The sequence below is a fragment of the Tasmannia lanceolata genome, unplaced genomic scaffold (genome assembly GCF_043159265.1).
Source record: "Tasmannia lanceolata isolate RefF3 unplaced genomic scaffold, GAP_Taslan_0.1 ptg000006l, whole genome shotgun sequence".
NCBI classification, from domain to species: Eukaryota; Viridiplantae; Streptophyta; class Magnoliopsida; order Canellales; family Winteraceae; genus Tasmannia; species Tasmannia lanceolata.
In genome coordinates, this window is record NW_027518683.1 from 21,037,117 (window position 1) to 21,045,333 (window position 8,217).

General features: G+C 40.0%; 1 pseudogene; it reads left to right on the forward strand.

Annotated features, from left to right (window-relative positions):
• Positions 1 to 263: 263 nt before the first annotated feature.
• LOC143880067 (L-type lectin-domain containing receptor kinase IV.2 pseudogene) lies at positions 264 to 2,494 on the forward strand (annotated as a pseudogene).
• Positions 2,495 to 8,217: the final 5,723 nt, after the last annotated feature.

Genomic DNA, 8,217 nt, shown 5'->3' on the forward strand with positions numbered 1-8,217 from the left:
ATTGCCACATCTTTGAATCCGTCTAACTGGATGATATCTTTGATAATTAGATAAATATTTTCTGATGGAAAACTTTTCAGTAACCGGCCCCTTCTAAACTCTATTATATGTACATTCTTCCAAATGCCCATCAAATGCCAACGTGGCACATAACGTCATTGACCCAGTCCACATGGACTGATACTTGACAACTCGGTCCCAAAAATGGGTGTAAACATCTTCTTAATTGGGTCAGAAAAATTTAAAACCAAGAGAGCAGGCCAGTGACTACTACAAGTAATTCCGTTGACTCCACATGTAAGAAGCTATTTTGTGTGTATTAAAAACATTGTGATTAGTGCTCCCAACCAGCATATTTCTTCGAATGACCGGTGTGTACAACCATGTTCACCAAGATCTTGCTTCTGCTTCTCATCATCAAACTTGCAGTTTCTAACAACGATGGTTTCACCTACAATGGATTCCTCGGCGCCAATCTGAGCTTCGCCGGCGTTGCAGGAATCACACCCAACGGCCTCTTGCAGCTAACCTACAACGCACAGCAAAGCAAGGGTCATGCCTTCCACTACATATCCCTTCAATTTAAGGATCCTATCAATGGTACTGTTTACTCCTTTTCTACTACTTTTGTTTTTGCAATTTACGCTCCCTATCCAGATTTTGGCCACGGGATGGCGTTAGTCATTGCCCCCTCGATAGAGATCGCCGGAGCTCTAACTAGCCCATATCAATATCTAGGCTTAATCAGTTCTAGCAACAATGGGAATTCTTCCAATCATGTTCTTGCTGTTGAGATAGATACTGTTCAGAACCTTGAATTTGGAGATATTGACGATAACCATGTGGGAATCGATATCAACAGCTTAAATTCTACCAATTCCACCCATGCCGCTTATTATACTGATGAAAATGGTGGGATCGAGAACATAACTCTTATAAGTGGGGAACCGATCCAAGTTTGGGCAGAGTATAATGGTAGAGATAAGAAACTTGATGTAACAATATGGCCAGTCAAGATACCTAAACCCAATCGCCCTCTCTTGTCTTCAGTGATTGATCTTTCATCAGTATTGTTAAAAGATATGTACTTGGGTTTTTCTACAGCAACGGCTTCGATTACAACTACTCATTATGTTCTGGGATGGAGCTTTCAAATGAATGGAAAAGCTCAAGAACTCGATCTATCGGGTCTGCCTAAGCTTCCTCGGAGAGGTCCCAAAAAGGAATCAAAAGTATTGACAGTTGGGTTGCCCACAATTGCTTTAGTTTTCATGTCAGTGATCATCACCAGCATTCTACTTGTTGCCAGAAGGAAGATCAAATTCGCAGAGATACTCGAGGACTGGGAGCGGGAGTATGGGCCACAAAGGTTCTCATACGAAGATCTATTCGTAACCACCAAGGGCTTCAGAGACACAGAGCTTCTAGGCATTGGAGGTTTTGGTAGGGTGTACAAAGGTGTGTTTCCTTCCTCCAATGTTGAAGTTGCTGTGAAGAGAGTCTCCCATGACTCAAGGCAAGGGATGAGGGAGTTTGTAGCAGAGATCATCAGCATTGGAAGGCTCAGGCACCGGAATTTAGTACAACTACTCGGCTATTGCCGGCGCAAAGGAGAGCTCCTCTTGGTCTATGATTTCATGCCCAATGGAAGTCTTGACAAATTACTATTTGATCAACGCATTTCAGTTCTAACATGGAATCAAAGATTTCGAATCATCAAAGGAGTAGCTTCCGGGCTCTATTACTTGCATGAAGAATGGGAGCAGGTCGTCATCCACAGAGACGTCAAAGCAAGCAATGTTTTACTAGATGATGAATTCAATGGAAGATTAGGCGATTTTGGTCTGTCAAGATTATATGATCATGGAACGGATCCTCGTACCAGTCGCGTCGTCGGAACCCTAGGTTATATGGCACCTGAATTGTGCAGAACTGGCAAGGCAACGACAAGCACGGATGTGTTTTCATTTGGGGCCTTTATACTCGAGGTTGCTTGTGGAAGGAGACCAATAGATCTACGGGCGTCTGCAGAAGAACTGGTTCTTGTCGATTGGGTGTCAGAATGTTGGAGGAGAGGGACACTTTTAGAGACAAGTGATCCAAATTTAGGAAGTGGTTATGTAGTGGAGGAAATGGAGTTGGTACTAAAGCTTGGTTTGCTCTGTTCGCATCCTGTGTCGTCCACTAGGCCAAGCATGAGGCAAGTCATGCAGTTCTTAGATGGTGATTTTCCTCTACCTGAACTGTGCTCAAGTAGTTTCAGTGTCAGTTTTCAACAAATAGGGGATAATGAAGGTTTCGATGATTTTGTTGTGTCCTATCCTTCTTCTTTGGAGAAGTCAGGTGGATACTCGTCATCAATTGGAGAGTCAATCCTCTCTGGGGGACGTTGATTCCCTCTCAGTGCAATACAAACTTTTTATTGTAAATGTAAATGGGTATATAACGTTGTTAATGCATTTGTTTCTTTCTAGTAAAGGAACATTCGTTTCTCTCGAGTAAAGGAAACACTGAAACTATCTAATAAGTTTATTGTTCATGGTGTAGCAGAAGCAAGCAAAGGTAAGATCATCGTCTCACCTGGAAGAGAAGCCTTGACTCACAAGGAGAGGTAATGAAAACTTAGATTTTTATTTTCGTGACAGAACTAAATTCATATATCCTACGACCATTATTTAAAGACTATTCTGCCTCCTTATCCACCCAAAACAAACTCTAGTTTCGCTCTCATCCTAAAACTTATCAAAATAGATCCAAATCTTGCCAAATCTTATCCGAATCTTATCCTACATCAGTCCCCTCCAGTTGAATGAAACTCGCCCTCGAGTTTATGTTTGTTTACACAGGTGGATGGTAGTCATATGAGCAACATTGAAGGCAGAGGAAATTGCTATGTCATCAGGAAGATCTACCACATAACCGTTGTCATTGATTATCTTGACTACCTTATAGGGTCCATATTTCTTGTTCTTCAATTTGTTTTTTTTTTTAACAGGTAACAATAACTTTATTAATATATGATCATTACATGGGAGGGACAAGATGTCCCCAGTCAGAGGCTAAGAAACCTCAGACATACATGTAATTCCACAACCCAAAATGCCCAAAATTACAGTTCACATCACCATCTCTCCCATAACGATGCTCACTTCTTCTTGATTAGCACCACTCTTCGCCAACCCATCGGCCATGTCATTCGCTGTCCGTCTTTTATGTTGCAGTTGCGGCCTGATCACACGAACAAGATCTCTTACCTCATCGATAATAGACGCCATTTTCCATGGCCCACCACACCGATTGCTCGCCCATGCTATGGTGTTCGCGGAATCTTCTTCGACAATGAGAGGTCCCAAATTGTTCTTTTCGTACCATCTAAGCCCGATGAGTAGAGCCATTACCTCCGCCTTATTAGCATCACAAATCCCTGAAGGTCCAGAATAAGTTGCTGTGATGTTTCCACGGTGATATTGAATGGCACCTCCCACATTTCCCATACCCGGATTCCCAAGTGAACTCCCGTCAAAGTTTAGTTTGTACCATCCTTCAGGTGGTGGTATCCATTTCAGAACACATATTAATCCCCATTGGCGGAACACAGAATTGCCAACATATTAATCACCATGGGTGGGACATTGAATTTAACCCAAGCCTCATGAGAAGCATCATTCATGCAATATCACATTAAAACATGAAGGCGTATTTATTCACAGATTTAACAAAAGCATATACCGTAGATAACATGAATCAATATGAAAATTATTCAAAAGCATATCCATAATCAGAACAATGGTGAGACAAGTGTGTTACATGTGAGATACAAAGCTACCGAAGTATGTATGGAGGCATGCACAAATCAATATAGCAGGTAGTCGACAGAAAAACTATTGATAGAGCAGCAATAGAAGCAAGTCAATGAACATGAAGGGCAGCGGAACCAAAATATAGGGGCATGCTAGACCCAGAGCTCATCAAAGAGAGTTAGGATTACGATTCAAATTTCAAAGAACAAGGTTACCAAAATATAGGGGCATGTTCAAGGGATTTCACAGAGAATATAGGTATCAAAATACGAAAGCAGTCTCATATGATAAACCTCGATCAGGAATCCCGATGTCTTTCACAATCCAAACCACGATTGCCTACAATCCGATTCAGATGTACATCCCAATAAGTCCTAAAATTGTAATCAATTGGAAGAAATCTGCCAAAGATGCCCCAGTTTGCTAATTAAATATTTGGAATGAAGCGACCGACCCTAGCACAGCCAACAGGGCCCCCAAACTCAAGTCCAAAAAATCTAGAAACCTCGCAGCGGTCGACTGAGTTCTGGGGGTCGACCGATCAGTAAATATCTGGATTTTTATTAAAAAAAATAAAAAACGATCCATCGTCACAGTCAACCATGGACCTGGTGATTTACCAAGCATGATATCAGGAGTTTTCTCGCGAGGCAATTTTCTTCCGATTTTTCACCAGTTTCAATTGATTTTATGTTCGTCGATTCATGTCAGAATTTCACGAGGTTGGAGTCATTGGAAAGCTCGAGACGGGAGGTTTCCGAAATGTCCAACGAACTTGCAGGAATCTTAATGGAGAATGGAAATAAAAGAAAATTCTCCTTTCAATATCCCTAATCCATACAAACTCGAAGTATGTTAGGTGATTAGTCCGAAGACTATTTTCTAAACATGTTTCTAACCTCAAATCAAACTCTTTGGTGTCCAAAACGGTTCGACGGTCAAATCTCCCTAGACTCCCTTATTTTCATCTCTTCCTCCTCTTCTTTCTTTCTTTCTTTCTTTCTTTCTCTCTTTCTTTCTTTCTTTCTTTCTCTCTTTCTTTCTCTCTTTATGGACAAAATATGGAGTATTTCTGGCTATGATTTTATTATAGAGATCGTTCTAACCCTAAAATCTCTCTAAAATGTCTCTCTTCAAACGAATTTCAAAGGGACACAAAAATCTTTGTAATATCCTTACCTATTAATCCTCCCTAATTTCTTAAATTTCTCCAAAAGGAAAAGCAATTTACAATTAACTAATATCTAAAAACCAATTTTGGCTAACAAAAAGGGGTAGGAGGAAAACGAATTTCCTCCTAAAATCTCTCATTTGCAATAGAGACTTTTCTTGTATTGGTTGAAAAAGCAAAGAGATATATACCAGTCTCCATAGACTTCTCTCTTCTATGGAGACATTTAAAGCTTTTCAGAATCTTTCCTAAAACCTCTCCCCCTAGTTAACACAAATGCACAATCTAGAAGACAACGATTTGAGCTCCTAAAAGTTCTTCTCCAAAACATCATCAACACTGAGAAATTCCTAAATATTTTTCAATTAAGAGAATCACGTAACTGCAAGATCTAATCTATTTATCAATTTTTAAATCTATACATATTATTCTCTCACTCTAAATAATAATCAATTAGAAAGCCTGTCTTCCTATTGGCTAAAATTCAATGACAAGAATACCCAATTAGGTTGAAGCAAGTGTGGGAAACCTTGGACTTTCTCCCCCTTAACGACTCCTTGAATTGTGAGCTTTTATTTGTTGTTTTCCTTTGTATTGTATTGAACATCTCTATCGCGAGGGTCCACCCAGTATCTTTTTCCCTATTAACTTATTTCTTTTTCATTCAAAACATTAAAAAAGGAAGCTTATTTGGACCGTTACCTCATAAGAGGAGACGCATAATTTTATTTAAAGGGCGTTGAGTAGTCAAGTAAAAAATAAGCATTCTTATGTTCTTCCTATAAACAAAAAGACTTCTCCTATTCTTTTTTGCTTTGTTTTGTCTTATCAGTTTGTATTTGGAGGTGTGAAGTATATTGGGTAAGTCTTTCTTTCAATTTTTTAGTTCTTATCACATAAAGGTAGCTCATTTGGACCGGTAACTTATTAGACCTAAGATGCAAAATTTTATTTGAAGGGTGTTTGTTGGTGGTGTTGATTAGTCACAAATAATTAAAAATAATAATTCTTTTGTTCCTCCTAAAAACAAAAAGACCTCTCCTATGATTTTCTATTTGGCTGGTTACTCTATTTTTGAATATTTACATTTTTTTTTCTGAAATGGCAAAGAGATATCATTAAAAGAAGAGGGGACCGAGATGGACCACACCCAAATGTACAGGGGAGAAACAAGATAGAAAAATACAAAATACAAAATAAACTACGGAGGGAGAAAATCAAACAACTCCAACTCTGAACGACCAACCCCACTTCTAGCCAACGCATCTGCCTCCCCATTAGCACTCATCCGTACGTGTTCGAAGTCAATACCCGATCCCGAGATTAAATCCTCAATTTCATCAAAAAAGGATAAAAATCTCCATGGAGGCAACACCACCCTTTTCAACCAACGAATCACATTGAGTGAATTGCCTTCCACAATGGTGTTATCCAAGCACTCTCTATCTAATCTCTTGATACCATGATATACAGCCTTCACTTCTGCCTCCGAAGCATCACATCTCCCCAAAGGACTAGAATAGGCCCTCACAACTACACCACGGTCATCACGGAACAACCCGCCAACCCCAGCCGGACCCGGATTTCCAAAACTTGAATCATGAAAATTCAATTTCCATTTCCCATAAGGTGGAGCCTCCCAACGTTGATTAATCCGAGGCCTATTTTCTCTATTAAAGCAAACTACGCTCCACTCCTCCCATGGATCGAATGCCGATACAAAGCGGAAGGACGGAGGACATTTCACCCAAGATATTGATAGTGCAATAATTTTCATGTAAAGCCAACGAGGCGATTTGGCAATCCTCTCAAAAAGTCTAGAATTTTTTTCTTTCCAAATCACCCACCATGTCGCAAGCAAACATATATTCCACAAAGTTTTTTCTTTCTTGCTCCATGGCACGAATTCCCATTGTAGCAGCAAACTTGGAATAGATAATCAACAAAAGAGCTACTAATTAAAGATTCAACAAGGTCATCACTCATCAGGAAATTTTGAAAACATTGTTATTCGTGGTTAAAATAGTGTAAAATGAAGAGTAGTGCCATCATAAAAATATGGTATTATATAAATATCGCAAATATTTACTCTTCCCGTGTTATGATGCTGACGTATAGCTGTACAAGAAGATATTTTGATTCACTTATAGAATACAAGTGACAAATATTTGAATGACTTTTTGAATTGCGTACAGGATTTCAGCCATGTTTACCAAGATCTCACTGTTTCTCATCCTCATTAAAGTTTCAGCTTCTAACAATGATGTTTTCATCTACAATGGATTCCTTAGCACCGATCTAAGCATAGCAGGAATCTCTCCCAACGGATTCTTGCAGCTAACCAACAATACAAAGGAACGCAAGGGTCATGCGCCTTTCACTCCATTCCTCTTCAATTTAAGGATTCTACCAATGGTACTCTTTACTCCTTTTCTACTACTGTCGTCTTTGCAATTGACTCCCAGTATACTGAGTTCAGCCACGGGATGGCCTTCGTCATCGCCCCCTCGAGAGGGCACGCTCCCCGGAGCTCTAGCTAGCACATATATAGGTCTCGTCTCTTGCCGTTGAGTTTGATACCATCCAGGACCCACAATTTGGGGATATTGACGATGACCATGTTGGAAATGATATCAACAGCTTAAATTCTACCAATTCGGTCGGCCCATGCAGCTTATTATACTAATGAAAATGGTGGGATTATGAACTTAAGCCTTCTAAGTGGAGAAGCAATGCAGGTTAGGGTAGAGTACAATGGTAGTGATGAGAAACTTGATGTCACAATATCTCCAGGTAAGACACCAAAGCCTAATCGCCCTCTCTTGTCTTCGATGGTTAGTCTTTCATCGGTATTGTTAGAAATATGTACCTGGGTTTTCCTTCTTCGACGTGATTGATAGTAACATCAAATATGTTCTGGAATGTAGCTTTCAGATGAATGGGAAAGCTCAGGACCTCAATTTTCGCGCCTTCCTAAACTTCCTCGTAGAGGTCCCAAGATCAAATCCAAACTATTGACAATTGGGCTAACCACAATTACTTCAATTTTCATGTTGGTGACTGTCACAAGTGTTCTTTTTGTGAGCAGGAAGATCAAATTCGCAGGGATAATCGAGGATTGGGAGTACGAGTATGGACCTCAAAGGTCCTCCTACAAGGATCTATTCATAGCCACCAAAGGCTTTAGAGACAGAACTTCTGGGCATCAGAGGTTTTGGTAGGGTGTACAAAGGGGTGTTACCATCC